This window comes from Polistes canadensis, unplaced genomic scaffold (assembly GCF_001313835.1).
Source record: "Polistes canadensis isolate GaletaPanama2010 unplaced genomic scaffold, ASM131383v1 scaffold_47, whole genome shotgun sequence".
In the NCBI taxonomy this organism is placed as follows: domain Eukaryota; kingdom Metazoa; phylum Arthropoda; class Insecta; order Hymenoptera; family Vespidae; genus Polistes; species Polistes canadensis.
In genome coordinates, this window is record NW_014569594.1 from 393,383 (window position 1) to 417,199 (window position 23,817).

General features: G+C 36.4%; 1 protein-coding gene across 1 annotated transcript in view; it reads right to left on the reverse strand.

Moving 5' to 3' along the window:
* Positions 1–23,817, reverse strand: part of LOC106785247 — a 328,039-nt gene that overhangs the window by 148,022 nt on the left and 156,200 nt on the right. The gene's annotated exons all lie outside the window — the stretch shown is intronic.

Here is a 23,817-nt window from a genome sequence, read left to right on the forward strand (position 1 = left end):
TGTTTGCTAATTGGAGAGGTAACATTTTGTATTTTATCAGTGACACCGACACGCGTCACAAATGGCAGGTATTTTTTTTTCTTTTTTTTTTCAATTCAACATTGCTCCGAGGAAATCAAAGATAAACCAACATTGTACAATATTCTATTATATTCCCGATTATCGTTCGCTTTTCATCTCTACACTGTGTATATCCATTATATATTAGATTCCTTCGTGCTAACCAATTAGGTTGATGTTTTATTAACTCACACACCGTAAAAAGATCAAAGTAGTATAAACGAAAAGATTTCTCGAAAAATAATATTTAATTATTTTCTTTATGATAACTAATTAACCATCCTGTCATTCGTTAATAACCTCGAAGCAAAGCCTCGACCAAATCACATTATTTCTAAGAAACGAACTCCTATAACATAAAAATCCATGCTACCCATCAGTGTCTAATGGCTGTTTGCTTTTCTCCTACGCCTTTACTTTACTTTACCACACGTTCAAGGATAAAAACGAAACCCGTGACTTTTTTATTATCCACTCTTAGGCCCGAGCATTTTTATTATCCTCTTTTGTTACGGCACGCGACTAGTTCTAGCAAAATTCTCTTACAACCAAAGACACATTTTTCCTCGTAAACCATAAATACCCTCCGTAGGCAGGCTGGACTTTTCCATATTCTTGAGATAAATTTACGCGACGTCACGGGGGAAGTTGATAAAAAATTTACTCGACCGAGATATTATTACGATCGAACACACGCGTGTCTTTTAAATAAATAAATAATAAATAATGGAGGAGAGAGAGAGAGAAAAAAGAAAAAGAAAATATCAACGAGACAATATTGAAATATTTTCGCGTGACCCAGGAGAAGAGATACACGATTCTCTCTCGTTTTCTACCCTGTTTAGATTTAATTTCCAATTTGGCTATCAGCCAGACAGAGAAACGCGATATCGTTTGCCAACGTTCCGGAGCTTGAAAAATCTGTTGTACGTCGGCGCTTCGGACGCGCGAATCTAATGGCTTCTTATAGCTTTAAGGGACACCCCGGTAATCTATTTTTCTTTAGCGAGAAAATACCAAGCAAGGTACGACCACCGTAGCGTTGGCTGTACCTCTTGTAATTTTCTTATAATCTTGGACTACTTGTAAAATGGTATTACCCAACTTTAATATAGGTTGAACAAAAATATTCGTACTAAATATATTAAAGTATTACTTTGATTCGAATTTATTTTATGAAAAAAGGACAATTATTTGTGCATTATGCATTAAACTAATATAACCGAAAATTTCGATAAAATATTATCTTTACAGTTGTATTATTTTTTTTTTTTTTTAATTAAGAATAGTATCACAGTTGTTAATGAATATTTTGCGATAAGATTTAGATCTCCGACTAAAGACAAGCGGAATCCCATAACAGAACGTCATTTTAGTCAGAGATGATCTTAGGTTTATCGCTGACAAAGGTAATGCGTTGCACATTAATGTCCCTTACTATTAGAGATTACATTGTAATAACAGGGAGATGTATATCGTTTGTAAGACTCACTTCGTGAAAGTTATTATTAATGGAAACACTATACCATTTAAGACTGTTTAACTATTTAGACCTTTCAGTCGAGGCGCGATTATTATAGATACCCGGTTATGATTACAGAGAAAGTGAATTTCATCCTTGAGATCAAATGATGATTAAAATCTTGATTATCGTCGAACAAACTAATCCCGTTCATGAGAATCCCATGATCGTTGAAATATTATCCCGAGAAAAAGATAATATCCACAAAGAAGAAAACAATAAAAATTTTATTTGTTCGCTTTAAGATATTATTATCATCGAAAAAAACTTATTTTTTATGATTTTCTATTACGAAGTAATATTACCCCCCCTCAAACATTTATATAATAACTTCTTTAAAATGATTAATCTTCTGAATACCTTTTTTTAAATTGAATCTCATCCTCGGGTTTTATTATATTTTATTTTTACCCACTATATTGGAAAATACCATATTCAATTTAGCTATTAAATTATGAGTAAACATGTTAAACATTTAATATAATCAGATATTATTAAGAAATAAAAAAAAAAACTATAGAAGAGAGAGACCGTAATAGCGTAGCACCTGTTTTATTTCGTAAAATTAAGTAGAATGGAGATTGGAGATGCGAAAGATTTGCGAAATACCTTTTCTTTTTTTTTTGCAGTACTTTTCTTTTTTTCCTTTTATCAGACAGTAAAGCACACTCCGGAGACAAGACTGAATTACGACGTGGAACGATAACGTCATTCCATTCGTGGTTTCTTCCTTTCGTTAGGAAGGAAAACATGTGCGAGGAAGTATAAAATCTTTAACGATGCAAGTAGATCCGGAAAAAAAAGCTCGAAAGAAACGGGTTAGGTATTATGATAAGAGTGAAAAGAAGACTAAAAGAGTGTGGCGTAGGGAAAAAGGGGTAGCGGGATGGGGATGGGGGAGAGGGGGGGAGGAAAATGTAATTAACTCGGGATACGGGCCATCAAGTAACGCCCATGTCATCTTGCATTTCCTCCCACGTCCGTTTCATCCCAAGATTTCGTTAGCTCGCGAATCGATAAAACTGTTCGTAACGACGATACGATAGTTCCCATCTCTTCAAATTTCTTATAATCTCGCACCCCGTCGTCCTTGAACGACGTCGTTTCGAAAAATAAAAAGGTTTCCCCGGGGGGGGGGGAGGGAAGAACTTGAAGAATGGAAATGCATCGATTTAAAACGCCACCTATTACGTGATTTCAAACGAAATTTCAATTTCATTCGATAATATTCTATCTTTGTAATAATAAAATTCATTGGATTTGTTAATTAAACAAAAAAAAAAAAAATTAAAAAAGAGAAGAAATGATATTAACGTTATTTGAACAAGGTATAAAATATTTTTATATGATTTTAAATAATTCATTAATATATCGTATTTCCAATTGGGGTGGCAGAGGGGATGGAAACATTTAAATATAAATTGTATAATATTCATTGAAATCGTCATAATCGAAAATAAAAAGATGATATTACAATGAAATTAATGTCGATTGAACGAAATTATTCAAATTAAATTTCTAACCTTTTTAAATTTATTTACACATTCTTTATTTTTCTATGAATAATTCATATACGTATCTTTATTATTAATTTTAAAAATCTGTCAAAACTTAAGTATCCTTAATCGACTAGAGTTAAAGTGAGAACTAACGAATTCATTGGCCAAGAAAAAAAAAGCCGTGCGTCCGATTGAAGATCGGTCGAGTTTCGTGGATCGAAAAACGTGGCGCTATCTTCCGCTTTCTGGTTAATTAAATTTGCATTTGCCAGGTTCTGGCGATGTGCCAAAATCGCCGATAGTCCTACCCTTTCCTCTCTATCCTCTCCCCCCCCCCGCCGCTCTAACCCTTTTTCCTTCTCTCTCCCTTTTCGTCCATCCAGTTCGTCGATCGTCGACCCATTTACGGCAATGCGAACGCAGAAATCCTTTAATCCTGAAAGGACGTCTACCTTGAAGCTACTTTGTCGATTCGCTCTCTGAAATGTTCATCATCAGACTCGACGACGTCTCGATGAGCAAAACGTCTAACCACAACAGACACCACCCTACAAATACTTAAACCCTATCACATTTCTAAGATTGACAATATACCCTTTTTTGTTTACCTTTATATTTTCTAACCCGCAATAACACTTCATTTTGTCTTCAAGACAACTTACAAGATATCCCAAAAGTTTCTTGTTTTTCTTTTTAACAACACTGACTGCAGAGAGAGACTCGTATCTTTAATTGAAAAATAATTTAATTATTAATAATCGCATTAGTACATATATTTCTTTTTTTAACAAGATTAACTGTACATATTCGTGTCTTAAATTGAAAAACAATATAATATCCTAAAATTTAATTAATAAAAAGCTGTAGGACTTTTAGGAGAACCTATGGATGAAAATATGTTTTCTCTATAATCAGAGATCACGATAATGTAAGTGGTCAGAAAAAAAGAAAATATAGAGGAAAATAATGGTAGAAGATATCTCGAATATCGTGATTGAATCGAAGGATGATCTTTCCTTCGTAGAGTTTGATCTAGAAGTAGGACAAGTATGTACAATGGCTGCAACGAGGATCCTGATACGTCGTTGTTGGGTATCTACAGGGTTCCTCGAATTTGCTTCCGTTTCATAAATCTATTGTGGCTGGGGTTCGTTCCGTGTTCTCTACCGATAGCTTGCATATACGAGTACATTAACGACGTATTCCACTACTCGTAGGTTATATACGTGAACACATACACATGGGAACGGTAGGTACAATCTATACGGTGTTGGATAAGTTATGGCTCCCATAGCGCACACCGTAGATCCCATGGACACAGACGTACTGCGATCATTATCAGCGAATTTATGGGTGCAGTCACACACCGACACCCTTCGAATTGCTTGTCGGTGTTAAAAGAGTGTCTCTATGAAATCCATGGATATATCTTACGACGACGCTGCATTTTTAGTCTTCGAAGAGATCTACTTTCTATTCCGTGTCTTTTTCTTTCAAAAAGATAGAAAAAGAAATAAGAATGAGAGATAGAGAGAGAGAGAGAGAGGGGACATAAACTCACGCACACACATAGACACGCCATACTTCTTTACTCCCCCTCGAGAAAACGAAGATGGTATGCGCGTATATATCTTCGAGTCTCGTAAGACGAGTTCCGAGAGAAAGAACATTCTCAAGCGGTCCGAATTGGTATTCCACGCACGTCCAATCTACGAGCTACAATCATGTGACTACTCTAAATCCCATGAAAGCGTTTTCTTTATCACATAAAAAAACAAAAAAAGAAAAAAAAACAGATTCAGAGATATTATCGACTGGGTTACATTATAATTGACGTAATTAATCGATTTAAATTCGTGAGAGTCAATGACTGTTAGCCACTGGGTTGTACGGTTTGTAAAATAGATGGGGGACCCGTCCGAAAAAAAAAAACAAAAATTGCTTGCTGTTGATTTCGGATGAATGGTAAAAAGACGTGTGACTTTTTTGATAGTCAGATAATAATAGACGTCATATACACTTCGTATTATTCTTGCCAACGATCGATTTTCTCTACTTGTGGATTTATTCGTTCTACGCAAATATTATATCGAGTTGTCTTAAATCATACCCCAGGATAAGATATTTTATTAATGTACTTAGACCCAAAGATAGTGTAATGAAAGTTTCTCGTTTATTCGTTTCGATAAACATATGCTCGGTGTTATAATGTGAATACGACTGTATACTCATTGCCTGGAACTTCCGCCAAAGTCAATAAACCGTTTGCAAATAGGACTAACATTTTGCCGTAGCACGTGAGAATTGTTAGCGTTTCTCTTTCTCTTTTGTATTTTGAAAGGACTAGAGAGGAAGGAAGGAAGGAAGGAAGGAAGAAAGTAAAGGGAGAGAAAGAGTCAGGGGGGGTTGCGGGGGAGAGAAGCAGGGATAAGAGAACAAACATTTGGCCCATGGCGAGAATTCACAATGCCACTTGGTGTGCCCCCATAACCTCCTTCGCGATATTATGCAATATCTGAAAAACTAAATCGTGGTGGGGTAAAAACATTTCGCAAAAGATTTTCTTCCTCCTTCACACCACCCCCTCCCCCCCTTGCCACCCAGCCCATCCCCAAATTCCGTTGTTACTTCTACTACTTTTTGCGAATTCGCAAAGATTTTCTATTTACGCGAGCGTTTTGCATACGTAATCGAAAAAGTCAAATTGTTTATACGCGATCAAACGAAATCAGCTGTTATTGGATGCTCTATAGGTGGTAATCATTATAGGCATCCTAATCTCTAACTCGATGCCAACACCAACATCGATTATCTAACCCTTCTATACTCGCGAGTCATTAAACGGATTAAGCTGGTCGTCGTAATCGTCTTGCTCCGTTTAATTTTCAATGAATTTAATTTCAATCTTTCGATTGTATGCCGTATCACACATTTACACACATATACACACACACAGGGCTCGTTAAATAATTATTTATGCCGCGTTTAACCGAGCACGATTTATTCGATCGAATACGCTCGTGCGACCTGACATATGGCACATTTCATTTGATTAATAATATTCACTGGGTCTAACTCAGTCGTCGGTGCTCGCAGCTTTTAACTTCATCTCCCCCCCCCCTGTTCATCGGAAATTCTCGACAGGAAAATACATTTTTGAATGAATATCAAAAATATTCTTTTGGATTAGCGTCGATGACATACAAATTTATTATAAATTTTTATCGATTTACATCAGTATAAAAATATTATATCAGTTTATGTGCCATCTACTATTATGATGACTTTGCCTTTGTTGCAATTGATATAGTATTTACGCACACATTTATGAGAATTTTTGCATAATCGATCAAAAGTATATAAAAAAAATAAAATAACACAAAAATATAAATGAACACGGAAAATAAAAGCAATTTATGCGAGCTTGTTTGTTTGCCGCTTTTCGATGGCGCAATTGCAAGTAAATGAGCTTTGCGTGCGATCACTATAGTAATTTGATTTACGCTCCATTTTACATGTTACGATTACATTTACGGGAGATCTAACTCGCGTAGTTTTGATTCACCGATAAATTAATTTTGATCCTATATTATGTATTTCTCCCCCACTCCCACTCCCACCACCACCCCCCAATATGTATTTACATAATGTACGCCCACGTTTTAGATACGCTTCGATTCAAACGTTTATGGTTTTCGTTTCTAAGTAAGTATATAAAGACATGTTATGGGGAGGGATATATTTATTAAGACAAGAAAAATCATTTTCCAGCGTTATTCGCGAATTATTCATAAATACATTTCTTCATCCCTTTATATGAGAACTTCATGAAATCGTATAGAAACAATTTTATAAATGTAAAGTGATATTTTACTTTAACGAAAGTAGATGGAAGAAAAGGACGAAGTAAGTTATGAAAAGAAAGGGAAGGAAAAGGTTTTAGAAGGGTGTGTCGAAAATGAAACGGCATGACTCTTGAGTTCTTTTTAAATTCCAAATTTCTCGATTCGTCGTCATCCCCTTCGATATTATTACAATATAAAAAAGAAACTTTTTCGAGTGAAAAATAAAAAATGATCAGCCGAAAAAATCCTCCCTTCTTTTCTTATCGTGCGTGCCATTTCTATGGCATATAAAATTGAGTCCTCTCCTAAGCCTTTTTTTTTTACCCCCGTGAGATCAATATCACCGAGTTTGAAGAGTTCCCATTTTAGATTTTGATCGAATCGTTTTAAAGTTATAATCAAAAATCAAATAATTCCTATCAATTGAAAAATATTCTCTCATATTCTCAATCGGTATTTTTTAATTTTTCACGATTATTGTTACGATATAAAAAAGAATGAATAAAATAAATGTGAAAAATATTTGAGTTTAATTATTTAATTCGGCGAATTTCAAGAATGAATATTAAATAAAATATATATATTTAAATGAAGAAAATATTGAAATTATTTCAGTATATCGGTTGGAAATCCAAGTCACTCGTTATTGTTAAACTCCATAAATGACTAAACGTACGAAACGTTATGCGGAACTAAGCGTCGGTGATCTGACCACGTGTACTTGTCAACTCGTTGACGTTACACGTCGATATCAAGCCGAACTGTTCATACCTTTCCCTGGAAACGGACTCTCGATGCACAGCTAACACGATCAATTCGAGATTGGTCGTTCACAAAGTAGGACGAAACCTTTGCCGATCGGAAACCCGAATGGCTTCAGAGAGGCCAGAGGATGAGCGGTCATGGGAACTTCATTACATTCCTAATCGCCAAACATCATTACTCGTGACAAATCATCTTCGACTATCCAATCTTCCAATTTAATTGTAAATTACCTTACGTAAGAAAATATTCGATCAAAATCCAATTATATGGGAAGTTAAAAGTTTACCAAAAGCTTTGAATAGCTTAATAAAATGTAGCCCTCTCTGTGTAGGAATATATATATTATTAAAAATATATCTATTTTTCTGTGCAGAAATTCCTGAGTCGGAATCATCCCGATCCAGTCAAATACCCCAGGCTCAATTTTTTCACGAATCCAATAATTAATTCAAATAAAATTACTTTTTATTAAACGTTCGAATATACGTTTGTCAATCGAGCGAGAAAAAAACATAACAATAATCAATAATTAATATATATTTGCGTGATAATATTATTTTTCCAAACGTGTCATTTGGATATGCAGACAAAGAACCCAAAACAGAAAAAAAAAGGAAAAAAAGAAATATCTTTCATGGAAGGACTTTGTCGGAAATTCGATTGGAAACATCTACGCGAACTCGTTCGTGCAGTAGAAGAGGAACTTTGGTCACCAGGCAACCGATAGATATGCGCGTCCTGTGTACGACAAGCTCCCTCTCTCTCTATCTCTCTCTCTCTCGTTCTATCTATCTATCAATCTATCTCTATCTCTCTCTCTCTCTTGTACCGTAACGCAGAACGTAGAGTTTACGACACGGTGCTTTTAGCGTCCTCTAACAGTCTGCCAGCAATCACATTAGTCGCTCGGCCCATCGGCTGCCATATTTAACGGTGGACCAAGCTCCAAAGCGACGGATGTCCGGGTCGTTGGACTAAACTAGACCAATCCGACACCCTCGACTCTTGTGGACACACCGATTGACCCTTTTCGCGCCTTCCCATTCATCATTTCTTTACGTCTACAGGTATCGAGACCCTTTTTCGAATAATATTTACGTCCAAATCCGAATATCAACATTTATCACAAGAATGATATCGATAGATCAAAATAACTTTACTTATATGCCAAAATATCCTAACGAAAGTGAACCCCATGCTACTGCCAACGTAGCAATAGCATTGACCGCAAAAGATTAATAAGTTTAAAAGCGACTCTACCTACTATTTCTCTCTCTCTCTCTCTCTCTCTCTCTCTCTCTCATGGGTATTTTTTTTTGTTGTTTTCTCTATAAACCCCTTTCATGTGGGATCAATCATCATTGAAAGCATCGCAAGGAAATAATATCGAACGGGAAAGTTCCAATTCGACTATACAATCACCACGTTTTAAACGTAAAACATTGTTAACGTAGATATGAATAAAATTGATCTATATCAAAAAAAAAAAAAAAAGAAATAAGGAAAAAGAAAAGGATTTTTTAAAGGGGAACTTTAAAGATTTGAAATACAAATAATAATTGAATCACTCTCCGACCACCGTTTGCATTCAGTGTGTTTAATCTAACTACTTTTGAAGGGGGCGAGCGTAATCAGTGGCTACTTGTTTGAAAATCTTTTAAACGCGTTCATTCGGATGGCGAATGAATTTTGATAAATCCACGAGAGAAAGGATAAAAAGAGGATAGATAAATTCGCGATTAGGTTGACTTGAAGAGGCTTCTTCGATCTCGTTTTGCCGTGATTACATGTTGAAAAATAAAGAAGACAGTCGGGGAAAACGTGACTTGGTTAATATATACCGACAGGAATCCACTTTAAGTCCATAAACCCAAGTTACCATGCTTCTTAATTGGCTTTCCCAGGAGTGTCGGGACGGTTCTTGCCGCATGTCGATGGTAAATTTATGGCACCCCAAGGTCCGGGCTAATTCAGTTAGCAGTCTCGGTAGAGAGGCGAACTCTTTGTGAATCGACCGTCTCAATTCGTACAAAAGAACCTTTTATTGCTATTGCCTAGTTTCCTCTAGTTCTCTCAATTTTTCTTTCTACATTTTGCTGCTTTTCGAACGTGCCAGCGTTACGATTCTTCTCTTACTACTTTACTACTTACTACTACTACTACACTGTAAAAGAATTCATTCATTTATTTCATTTAACCCCGATGTTTGTACGATAAATTTATTTATTCATTTTTATTGATCGAAAGTATATATCAATTGTTTAAAATAAACAATACTCCTGTAATTAACTAGCTGCACATAGTTTCGCATAAAACGAAATTGAGAAATAAATAAATAAATAATTAAATAAGATAAGATAATTGTCATTAGTGTCGTTTATGATCGATAACGATATATCGAAATGAAGAAAGTCGTGAGAAAGTAGGAAAGGGGAGGGAATTTGAGGATGATGCTGTAACCGTAGAAGAGATGCAGGGAACCGTTCATTCGGAACAAGTTTTCGAGTACGCGTGCCGAAGCGGCAGATCATAAAAGACTTTACGTATCTCTTGAAACGATGAAAGTGTAATCTGCCAAGAGTTCCCATGAGTCCGACCCTCATTATACCGGAAAATTTTCACGCAACTTTCAAATATTCCTATGCATGAATACGTGAAAATATGAGGGGTAAAAAAAAAACGATCTATCGAGAAATTATTTTTTTATTTTATCCCGTATTATTAAAAAAACACCATAAAGAAAAGTTTCATATTTATTGTCATTATTTGTTGTTCATTGTTATAGGGTCTATAGTGCGCGCGTGTATGTGTGTGTGTGTGAGCGATAAATGAACCAGAGAACGTTTCGATTTATAGGATTCTTTGAATGACACATAATATGTGTAGATAAAAAACAGATAAATAGTTCCATACGATCTTTCTTTGTAAGACGATCATTGATCGAAATGGACAAAGATCGAAGAACCTATTCGAATTGTGCATTGTGCATGAGAGTGAAAAAAGATGAAAGGACGAAGATTGAAAAACATGAGTGCTTAAAAAAGACAAAAAAAGAAGGGCAAGTGTTTGCCGGGATGTTAAATAAATTGAAGATCAAAAATTTTAGAACACTTTAGTTAATTAATATAAATAGTTGTTTTTTTTCTCTTTTTAAATAAATTTCTATCTTATCAAAGAGGAAGTTATTTAGTTTAATCGTATTTGTGCGATAATTGAAAAAATAATGTTCATAAACGTATAAAACGTATCTATTTATTTTCTAATTAATTTAATGAGATATGAGAGAAAGAGAAAGAGAGAGAGAGAAATTAATCTTACCTGCACGTATCGGAATTTCGTAGAACGACCGGTAAATGTTTAGCCAGTTTTGTATCGTTGAAAGTGATGATACAAAATGATCGAGTTGCGATTTAATCATCGGGAAGAAGCTTCGCAATCTAATTAAATAGAAGTCTAAATGGGAATGCATTCCATCTTAAACGAATAGTGTTTCTGGCAGAGGCCGAGGTAATAGTGGTGGAGGTGAAGGAGGAGGAGGAGAAGGAAGAGGAGGAGAGATGCTGTCTATACGAACCACGGAGATGGAGCATGGCCGACCTTTGTTTCGTGGCGCTAATGATTTCGCCCATTAGGCAACGTTACTTAGCGTACAAACGTGCAATCGAGTCTTAATTAATTGCATTTGCCGTTTTCGATTATCTTAACTAAAGGTAACACGATTCCTCGGGACTCCGAGTATACCTTCGACAATTATCTACAAGAAAAGTTTCAATGAATTTCCAACGATATTTTGAGAAACTATTGACGTCATTCGACGAATAATTCCTACGATTTTCCGACTGGGTTATCGGGTTGTTCGTAAAATGTGGAGTTTGGGGTAGGAGGGATGACGGGGTGGGGGGAGGGGAGAAGATTATTTCGTAAAGAAAGGAATTGCTGTGTGACATTTATGTCACACAGGAAAACCGTAGAAGAAACCGATAGTGAGAGAGAAAAAGATATTTTCTTCTCCCCATTTATGCTTGAAATGCTAGCACGGATTGGTAGACTTCAATTAGCTCCAGGATGTGTCCTTGGAAAGGTGCAGGATATACGACCGCCATCGGAACTGATCTTTCCAGTTAGATGCGATCGATTTTGACCGTAATAGTGTCGAACTGTCGAGTGGAAAAAGAAATAAAGAATGAAAGAAAGGAAGAGAAAGGAAGAAATAGATAGGAAAGGAAAGAAAAGTCTTACGATTCTAACAGAGAACGATCGTTAAGTCTCGACCTCATCGACCAACGACGATTTTCCCTCTGAAAAAGGTAGTAGAGATAGTAGTGGCCATTCACCGTGGCTGAATTAACTTTTCGCGCGGGTTGTCTCGACTGTGTGGCTCTCGGTGGTAGCAGCAGCAGCAGCAGCAGCCCTTTAAAGGGACTGTCTCATTCTAGTCGTAGACATTTTCCATTAAACTTTTCCTATGTTCATCGGCTCGTCGGCCTAACTTTTAATCCTACCAACTAGTTTTTGGATCTTCCAAAGCCGTGACGACGACGAAAACGAAAACGAAAACGAAAACGAAAACGAAAACGAGACCGAGAACGTGCTCTTCCTGAAAAACGAAAATATTCTTTTTCTTTTTATTTACATACCCTCTTCCTTTTTCCCCCCCCCCCCCCTTTTAATCTCTTCGTCATTCGTACAAATTTCACGATTGATATTGTATACTTTTCGATAGGATAATATGTAAAGACAAAAATCAAAATAATCAGTTTCATCTTAAGAACTTGAACAATGAAATACCTAATCTTATTCAATTTAAGATTTAGTTTACGGTTCAGTTTACTTGTAAAACGATAGATATATATTTATATATATATGTCGATTCGAGGGTATCGATATCAAAGGTAGAAGAGTCTAAGACCCAAGTTATCAAGGGTAAGAAGGCAGAGTACGGATCGAGGTTCCGTAACAGGCACGGAATCTTTGGCAAAGAGCCCGGCTTCGAAAATCGCCTTAACTTCAACGAAGGACCGAAAAGTAGTGTAGGAAAAGACAGAAGGAAGGAGGAGGAGGGAAGAACAAGGCCAGGGTATGGTCGTTAACGTTGAGGTAGGACAGATCTTCCATGGCCAGGTTCCCCTTGTGCTCCTTTTACTTCCCTTTCTTTCCCTTTCTTTCTCTTTTTTTCCCTCCCCCGCCCCACACCCCCTAAGTATAAGTCTGTTTTTTCTTTTTCTCTCGTTTTCTTTTTCCCTTTCGTGGATTCGGGACGACTGATTGTAACTATGGTGGTGGTGGTGGTAGTGTTGGTGCTGGTGCTAGTGTTGGTGATGGGGTAATGGGAAGGGAGAGGGGGAGGTGCTTGCCAGAATCCAGAAGTCAGGGAGAGATAGGGACAGACCAACAAGAACAAACCGTGATTTAGTGCACGACTGCAGTGTGCTTCTTCGTAGGGAAAGGAAATGGTAACCGGGGGGGAAAAGAAGGGAGAGAAGAAACCCTGTCCTTACTTTAGATAAATAGTGTTTGAACGTATCCTAGCCTTAACCCCTTTAACTCTTCCATCTCGAGAGAGAGAGAGAGAGATACGTAAGAGAATCACCGTAAGAACAGGGGGTAGGGGAAACAGTTATTTTTACGAGCTAGAGTCATGTCATTCGTGAATCTTTAGTCACGATTTATTGAAGTTTCTTTATCTCTCTCTCTCTCTCTCTCTTTAGAAAAGTGTTCGCAACTTGTTCTTCGAAGTAAAGTCATTTTATTTCTTTATCGCGCGAGTACTATAAAATGTTACTTTGGAAATTTTCACCACTTATCTCTCTCTCTCTCCCTCTTGGAAACGTAAAACATTATCTTTGTCCTTTAGTACGTGTTTCTTTCTATTTCTTTTTGATATCCTTCACGGTAGAAAATAGATACAAAGAGTCGACCTGAGAGAGGAGTCAGACGGTTCGTTAAAAGTCTCCAATTATCCAATGTAGTTGGGAAAGTCTTTCTCTCTCTCTTTTTCTCTTTTTACCCATCAACGCTAGGAGGAGTACAGGCTCGTAACTGTAACTACGAGGAGCGCACTTAATTCTTTCTCTTTTTTTCTCCTCGTTTCTTCTTTTTTTTTCTTGTTTTTTTGGGTGGTAGTAGATTGGTTAACTTACCAAGATACACCTACCAAACTTTCGGAGACTTTATTCGCGCCGCCATCTGGATATTACTACTTACGATATTCACTTTTTCTACAGGCTTGCTTTTTTCCTTATCGTCGAGAGTTAAATTTCTAATTTTATATAAGGTCGAGAGAGGCCCGCTTAAATGAAATCTTTTCTTTTTCTTTTTCTTTTTTTTTTTTCATTCAACGGGAAAAGATTTTTCGGTGATAATATTTAAAGTCGACGAGAGAAGAGAAGAGTAGAAAAGAGAAGAAAAAAGTCGTCGTCGTCAGCGATGATATTTTATGGTAATTTTTTTAGATCCGTCCGGACACGACCGAAGTAGCAGCAGCAGCAGCAGCAACAACAGTAGCAGCAGTAGCAGCAGCTAGTTAGGTAAATCCTGTTAAAGAGTACCGTAAACGGTACACTCGACAAACAAATCTTAATGACATCTCGTAGCGTTTCCACGAAACGGACGAGTAGTCTCTGCTGTAGTTTAGGGTACAGAGAGAGAGAGAGAGAGAGAGAGAGAGAGAGAGAGAGAGAGAGAGAGTAGTAGTAGTAATGTAGGCTTTGCGATATATCCGTGTCAGGATGACCAATGCCCTGTCGGACCTACCATGCATCAACCGTTGTATTGTGGTCACTTCGGATTATCTTGGATGGAAACAGGCTGCGATTTCGAATTTCACTACCTCCTTTTATCAGGATCGATGCATTTCTCCGTGAGCTTCTCTTTCTCGAGCTTGGTATATAAATTAAATGCAAATCACCTTGATCCGATCAGAGTAACAACGACTACCTTACATCTATCTATACGCGCACACACATATATGTATATATTCTATCCGTTGATCGTAAAAGAATGATGCACGAAGTAGGGAAAAAATACAGAGCGAAAAAAAGAGAGAGAGAAGAATAGTTACGAGCAAGCCAATCATTTTTGTTACTCCATTCGTTCAACCCGTAATCCGCAAAGTTCTCAATCAAGCTTTTTACCGACGTGTCTCGTGATTCAGTTCTCTCACGTTCGTCGAGTTCATTTATTTTATGAAAGAATCACCGTGAATGAAAATAACAGAGAGAGAGAGAGAGAGAGAGAGAGAGAGGAAAACTTCTTTCCACTTATCGACCCCCCTCTTCCTCTTCCTAACATTTATTACCACACCACGAATCGCCAAGGGAAACAATTAAGGTGAAAGCGATTGGGATACACATTCTCATTATCACAAAATGTACTCTATTTTTCTCTCTCTTTCTTTATTTTTTTTATCTTTCTCTTTCTATTTCTTCTTCTTTTTTTTTTCCTCCCCTAACTCTCGTTTGCTTTCTCTCTCTCTCTCTCTCTTGAGAATTTCACCGCACATTCAACGTAAAGACTCCCCCGATTAACCTGCGAATCGAGATTATAAAGAAATAACAGACCCCGTTTATTCCTGGAAGTTGAATCGACTAGTCGATAATACCTGCGGAAGTAATTTCGACACCCCTTGCTAATCCTAGTCGAATTTTTATCGAGAGAAAAAAAAAAAAAAAAAAAAGAAGAAAAACGATTGCTTCCTTCCTCCTTTTCAAGATCCTTCAATTTAATCCGACGAGAGATAAAAATAACAATAAAAAAAAAAAAGAAATTTCACAGAGGATACCGTAACATTTTCTAAGATTTGCGAAGATACGAAAAGAGAATAAATAAATCGGTTTTATGAAAGATTCGGAATAAAGGGGGGGAGGGGAAGGAGTTTAAGGAATCGTGTAAAACTGGAATACTTTGCATGTGAAAGTTCGTACCGATGAAATATTACGACAATTGACATACACGCGTTTCACGTATACACAAAACCGATTTCTGTGGCTTCGATGAAAGCAAGAAAAATAGAGGATTGAAATAAAAGAAAGAGAAAGGAAGAAGAAGCTGAGAGAAAACGGGCCCAGAACACTTGGAAACTTTGACAATTTTACCTTTTCCATAGGCGGACCAACGTGATATATTATTCACTTGTTGTACTTTGACGTGGGACTTTACGAAAATACGCAAAAGAGACGTCCGTACAAGCTTGGCTGACTTTTTTGCTTTCGAAAACCTTTACTTCCTCGAAATTGAATTGTACTCATCAAATATTGAAAATACGATCTTACCTTTGACTGATATTTTTATTCTATTAGAACGAAAATAAATAAACGAGTCTAGCATCGTTCTTTACCATCTTCTCTTTTCTCTCTCTCTCTCTCTTTCTCTCTCTATTTTTTTTGTATATTACATAATATTTCGATCGATTATTTTATTGAAGAAAAGAATAAACACAAAGTATTATTTCCGAATAAGAAACATATATCACAGGTGGTAGAATTTACATTCTCTTAATACGCGTACATTAAATGCAGAAAAAAAAACAAAAAAGGCGTATAACAGAGAAAATAATATTTCTCGAATGAACGTCGGAAGCTTAGGAACGAAGTTAAGGAACGGGGGTTGTTACTTTTGCATAGCGATTAAACTTTCTTCAAGTTAACTGACTTTTGTACGCATTAAGATACCTTGAGATCGCTGGGATCGTTGCGGTACAGGTTAAAGTCATGTTGAATTTTAAAGAGCTCCGAGACGATAACAAAATTGCTTCTTGGAATAAGAAAGTGAAAAAGAGAAAAAGAGAGAGAGAGAGAGAGAGAGAGAAAGAACGAGTGTATAGAAAGAAGAAGAAGAAGGAGAGATGAGAAGAGAAGAAGGGAGAAAAAGGAAGGGAAGGGAAGGGAAGGTAAGGTAAGAGAGGTTTTCATAAGTCTTTTAGCGGATGGTTAAAGTTAAAACGTCGTGGTTTTAACTTTAGCTCGTTAAAAGAGAACGCAGTGTAAGCCATCTCGCGCATTTTTCTTCGATTGTGGTTGGCTACAGATGCGGCAAATTTTCAACCGGATTCTCACGGATACCGCCTGTTATCGATATTCGACTCTCTCTCTCTCTATCTCTCTCTCTCTCTCTCTCTCTCTCTCTCTCTCTCTTTCGAATAAATTTTATTTTTCTGAGCTGATAGAAATACGACTTCGTCGTTTGTTACCTAAGCTCCTTACGAGTCGTGTGATTCTTTACGAGCGACAAGGATGAACGTTCTATTTCTCCTTCAAACAAACTAAAAGAAAGAGAGGGAGAAATATTTTCCACGTTAAGTAACAAAAATAATTATTTGTTCTTTGCTTTAGAGTATCGAAAAAAAAAAAATTATAGAAAAATGACACGCAACGCGATTTGTATTCTTTCGTGTTTTTTTTTTTATTCTTTTAATTAAAATACTCAATGAGACCACACACTAAAGAATTGTTAAGTCTCGATTATTTTTTCTAATATTTTCTAATCCTATTGCTAGAAAATTTTCTACCACAATTTATATACATATCGAAATATATTATAATATTTAAAAAATTTTTCTAAAAATGATATATCCGTATAGGAATTTTGTGGACAACTAGATGTAAATATCGATCGATATGAAATTTTAATCGACGCATTGAAACGACGGCGTTAGATTCATTGGTGAATTGTGGCTTAACGTATAGGATGATTCATGGGGGACTAATTTCATAGTCACGTAGACGTCGTGTCGTGCCGTGCCATCACGGGGCATCATAATTCAAAATTATAAACGTGGGGCGCGTAAGTCGTGGCTTCTCATTCCCTTCAACTTGAAAGCAATGCACCGTTCTCTAACAACCAACCATTTCTCCTGTAGCAACGTCCACCACCACCCATTTCAACCTACCTTAACTCCGTCGACCTCGAGTGAAGGTGACAGAGGTCCACGAGCCGATCCAGGACGACGACGTTGGCGGTGTTTGTTGGATCGAGTAGAACGTGGTGGCAGCATCATGGAGACACCACCCTCGTGAGACCCTCTATTCTACATAGCTCGCGTTTAATCACCCAAGTTTCCTAATTAGTAGCACACCCACACCCCCGAGCGTTTAAATGTCACGTCTTTGCATACCTCCTAGTTCTTTCTTTTCATTCTTTCCTAATTCCCGATCTTTCTTCTTTATCCGATCTCTTGCTACCATTCGTTAAAAATCGAGTATTCTACATTTCTTTATACACGGTTATTTATTTTTTCCTTCTTCTTCTTTATTTTAATTACATCAACGATCCTATTGCGAGAGAGACAGATTGGAAAAATTCGATTAGAAATATTATTATAATTATAATTATTAATCAGGATGTGAAATAAGAGAAAATGACGATTTTTATTCCCCTGATAAGATTTTAATCCCGTAACGCGTTACAATCGATGGGCCCAGCTATTAGATGTCGAGATGATTAATCACGTCTTTCGGAAATATTCTAACGTGTTAAATTTCGATCAGCCGTAGGAAACGGTTAAACTTTGTCATAGATTTTAACAATCGGCTGCTGGGTAAGAGTTCTGTAAACTCGTGAACACGAGGGGATGGTATGAGCCCGATGTCTCGCGAATGAAAATATTCTCTATCCATAGTTAGAGGGATTATCGTATGGGGATAGCGGAGGGAGGGAGGGGGCGAGGGGGGACGTATGAAATTTACGAGCAATTATGGACAATAAAACCGACTCGTCTATCATTTTCGGTTAACAGCGAATAAAGGGAACCGTTGAAATTTTCTAGTGCTGCCGTTGCTGCTGCTGCTGCTGCTGCTGCTGCTGCTATGCGCGGTTACATACATTATAATGATGTCACGAAGTTGGACAGCGATAAAACTCATAGAACGCGGTGTTAAATGAAATACTATGTATAATATATAGGTTACAACCAAGAGAAATTTCAACGTTACGTTTATCAAGATACAAAATCGTGCGAACTCGTGGCCCCGTACAGTTTCAAGAGTAAGCTTGTCACGCAATGAACAAAACTTTTCTAATAACCCCAATGTAATAAAATGTCTGTTCTCGAGGAGAAGAACTAAATTTAACCTAGCAACGTAGCAAAGATCACATCCTATATATATATACTTGCAATTTTCTCTCATCCGTTATTATCGGCAAAGTTTCGTTTAAAAATTCGTTTACCTTGTCGGGGGGGAAAAATTCTTCAAATATTTTTATCATTAATTTATACTCATAATATGAGCGATGCTAAACAAAAAGTGAGTTAATCAACTTCTGTGATGAACGGGGAAAAATTGGAGTGGCAGATAAAGGAAACTCTAAGTTTTATTCTCGATTTGTTTTTGCGCATAATACTTCAAGTTTTGTCGAGTTAATTGAATTCTCTATTATAAAATTCGTATAATAAGTTCGGTATTAAAATGAAAAAGAAAAAAAAAGAGAAAGAGAGAGAAAGAGAGAGAGAGAGAGAGAAAGATAATTTAATGAAAAACATATTTTTTTTCTTTAGTTTCATTAACTTAGTAATATGATCATTGTTAATAAAGTAAATAAAAATGGTTGATAAATTCAGAACCAATAAACTTGTATGATTTTAAAGAGAATGCAATTGAAACAATGTTTCGAAATAAGGGAAGAAGAGGAAGAAATAGAAAGAGAGAGAGAGAGAGAAAATGAGAAATAAAAGGAGTGAACAAAACGAATCGTGGTTGTATATCGTATGTTTTTTTAATTCTTAGTACATCCGTTTGTCATGGAGACAAAGGGGAAACTAACGAGTCTGCTTTTCTTTCTTTCTAATGAAATCATGATGACGTTATGGCGCTTCGACCGATTCATCGGATAGCTGCAGGCAGACGCGAAGACAATGTATAATGAGTAATGTTCCTACTGGGATACAATTTGCTAATTGCATCGTAGGTTTTATAACGTAACGAGGAGTCTCTTTGTCGGCTGTTGTTGTTGTTGTTGTTGTACATATAACTTCGAATTTTCTATATTTATTTTAGTCAACAGATCGCAAAAGTATTCTTAACTTTGTTAATACGATAGGAAACTAATGTATTACCGTAAAATGAATTTTCAAAATTATTGAATCAACGACAACAAGTATACGATATATTTCTGATTAAATTTGAATAAGAAATATACGAAGTGTCAGAGATAATTTGTTTCTTTTTTTGGTTTCATTTTTTTGTTGCAGCTGTTGTTACGACACGTAAAATACAAAAGTAATTAAAACTTCAGTCATATTACGTCTTCGGGGAAATAGATAAAAATTTTCTACTTTTCGCGTAACGAAAATGAGTTACAATGTACAATGTTGTTGTATGGAACATACTTACTTAGTTTTTTCGTTGTACCTGTTATTCCCTAAAATGTGGAATACATCTATATTGAAATAAATTTGTTTCGAACAGTTAACGAAATATCGAAAGATGAAATTTAATATTTTAGTGCTGTTCATGGTTATCAATAAACGATTTAGTTAAAAGATTTAACGTGATTGATAAAAACATAATTTTCTTTTCGTTGTTTGTTCATTTTGATGACATTCGAGACGAGATTCGGCACACCTTCGCGTGAAATCGACAGTAGGAGGTAACGTAAATCAATATTCATAAATTTCTTCTTGAATATTTGGCAAACTCAATATATATTCTTCAAAAAAACTCATTTTAACGCAGATGTAATTCATATTTCATATAACGAACAAGAATAACGAAAAATATTGGGATATGTTTCATATCAAATCAATAAACGTTGCGCTATCGTAACCAATCACGATTTTTTAGAAAAATATTTTGCCCGTTTCCGCACACACACACACACACACACAATACAATATAACTTGTTATATCCTGGATTTTAATTATAAACACAAAACTTTTTCCTAACTTTATTACTTCGCGCGTCAAAAAGACAATAAATAGATCGTCCGAGACATTCCGTATTTTACGAATATATTTTATCGACAAAACAAATAATGTTCAAGAGGTATTATACCTATTATTCAAAACGTTTTCATACTTTAAATAAAAAGAGAAGAATGTGAAAAATATCCCACACGTATTATACGCTCTCTTAACGTTGGAACAGAAAATTCTAGGATATTTTGCTGTCTCCGGTAGCAAAGCTTAAGGCATGTAAGAACGTACACCAACCCCACCGTAGTCTAGACTTTGGTATATAACTTGAAATGTGGTATCAAAAAAGTAAAAAAAAAAAGAAAAAAAAAAGAGAAAGCAAAGAAAAAAAAATAAAAGAAAGAAAAAGATGCATTTCGCGCTCTCGAGAAGAAGAAGAAGAAGAAGCTCGCGGCAGTGATCGAAAGAGAGAAGAGAGAGAGAGAGAGAGAGGTATATTACACGAAAAACATCTCGAATATCGGGGAAGGTTTGGCTGCGAACCGCCGTGCGGCAGTCTAGGGATTCCCATGAAAGCAGTTGATCCCAAGGGTTTTTCGAAGATACGGATGGAAAAGCGTGCACGGATGAATTTCTACGAACGTTGCTCGAAACTTGAGAGAAGGAGAAAGAATGTGAAGTTCGAGTTGAACATGATGAAAAAGGAAGTGGAAAGCTAAGGGAGAGGAAGAAAAAAGGAAATAAAAGAGAAATAGAAGAAGAAGAAGAAGGGGCAGAAGGAAAAGATGGAAGGAAAGGGAAAGTAGAAGAAGAAGAAGAAGAAGAAAACGAGAGAAGGGTTTGCAGACAGTCGCCAGCGAGGGTTTGTTCGGAAGTTTATCATTACTTTGTATCTCTTCTATTTTCTATTTCTTTCTCAGCACTCCTTTTCCTTCTCCTCCTCCTCCTCCTCCCAAGTCCTCTTTCTTTCGACCACCACCCACACTGGCCATATCTAAGCCGGAAACTCTCGAGGATTTTCTGCACCTACCTTACGCGCACAACTAATATCATTTTAAAACCAAAGTTTTCGTGAAAACTTTACTTTATTATTTCCCTATAGCTAATAGTATCGATAAGCAATAGGGGGTGGGGGGTGGGGGGGTTATGGTAACATAGAAACCGAGAAAAAAAAAGGTCGTTCCATCCAATCGAACTTTGGTTATCTTTTTCCCAACTAGTCGTTCGATGTTTCATCATTTTTCTCCTAGATTAGTTTGATGTTTAATAAAAAAAAAAAAAGAAAAAAAAAAGAACGATTCTTCGGATCATATTAAAAAGACAATCATCCTACAATGTAAACGTTCAACATAGTTAAAAACTAACGTTAGATATTCGAGTTGAAATTTACCCCGAAAGGTATATATCTCTTAAAATTCTATCCAAACTGATGATCGAGAACGATCAATTAAAGTTCAACTATTCTCGTTATCGCGATCATCTAGTATATAATCTGAAGCGGAAGAAACATCGTCGTACCACCTTTTCCTAGGCTCAAACTCCTCCTACTTTGACTTCCAATATCTCGCGAATGGTCTTCTCATTGGTTCCCATACCTACTACTACTACTACTACTACTCTTAGTTCGCATAGTCCCATAACCGTTAAGAGTCGAACTAACGTTACATAGAAGATGACTTCTTACTCGAACGGAATCGACGTATTATCTTGAATCGTCCTGCATAATCTTATGTGTAAACTTTCGATCCTCAGCTATGGTTCTTACATACATACATACATATAGTATGTATGTGACAAAGAAGAACATTATGCGAAAAGATAGTTCTTCTATAATATATATACATATATATATATTATATCAAATTGTCATAGAAAGAGAGAGAGATCGGATTCGATTATGACGGATAAATCGAAAGGGAGACAATCTTTTTATTTTGTTTTTCTCTTTCCTTCCTTTTTTTTCCTCCCCTTCCAAAAATGGATATCGAGAAACGATTCGTTGCGAAACACTATCCAATGTATGGCACGAGATAGATAGACAGATAGATAGATAGATAGATAGAAAGAGAAAGAGAGAGAGAGAATGGGAAAGAGAATCAGAACAGGACGTGGCTAGACAAAGGTAGAATGGGGGGGGGGGAAAGAGAAGTTCTATCGAGCGTACCGTACGTCAGGGCCAAACGGCGGCTGCACCGGATGATCGGTTCATTTCCGATCGTTGCCCACAATCAACAATACACCCTCCCGAACATTCTAGATACCGGATCTGTCGGCACGGTCAGCTTCACCGCCGTTTATCCGTCTCCATTCAGGCACGTATAGGCGCGTGCTTGTCATTGTCTTCGTTCATGTAGACTATGGGGCTACGGTATACAAGTTGCAAGTGTACGCGCACGCGTGTGCATGCATGCACTTTCGATCCCAGGTGCATCGGTAACGTGGTCGTCCCTTCGATGCGATGGAGCTTGTTATCTCATGTACCCGGCCTTGTTGTTCTCCCGTTTATTGCTTTTTCTCTCTCTCTCTCTCTCTCTCTCTCTTTTGCATTACACTAATTCTCTCATTCGCTAACTCTCTCTTTCTCTCTCTCTTTCTGTCTATCTCTTTCGTTTTGTCTGTTTACCAATTTCCCTCTGTCAGGATTATCGTTAACCACAGAACTATTTTCGACAAAAAAAACCTTAAAAAACTTTTCAATACTAGAAAAGACATTTTGTCCCGTTCTTACTTATTTTCCCATTGCTTTAAAACATTTCCAACTTTTTAAGTGGCTCTTTTCCTTAGCCTCGCAAGAATCGTAAAAGTCGTGCAGCTTTTATCTATTCCGAATCAAGAAATTGGAAAGGATTTTGTGATCGTAAAGATGATGATGATGATGATGATGATAATGGTCGTGGGTATTTGTAAACAATTCTGGTTATCAACGAGTAGAAAATTATTTTTTTTGTATATAGAAATAGTACAAATCGATGAATTCCAGTTGATACCTGTGGGATAATTAATGGGATCAATTACAAAAAATATCGTGTTCGTTGGATTCACGTGTAACTTCAATTTAGATTTACTTCGACTGGCCCAACTAATTGGATTTAAGTTATTAATGAAAATATATATTCGTGATTAAAATATTTTTTCTACTTGCAATATAAAAGTTAGATCGTTGAAATAAACACTAATTGAACATGTTCGATTATTCGCTAAATAACAAGTAAGAAAAAGAAAAAATAACAATGAAAATGTGTATTCATGATTAATTAATATTATCTTACACAATAAGA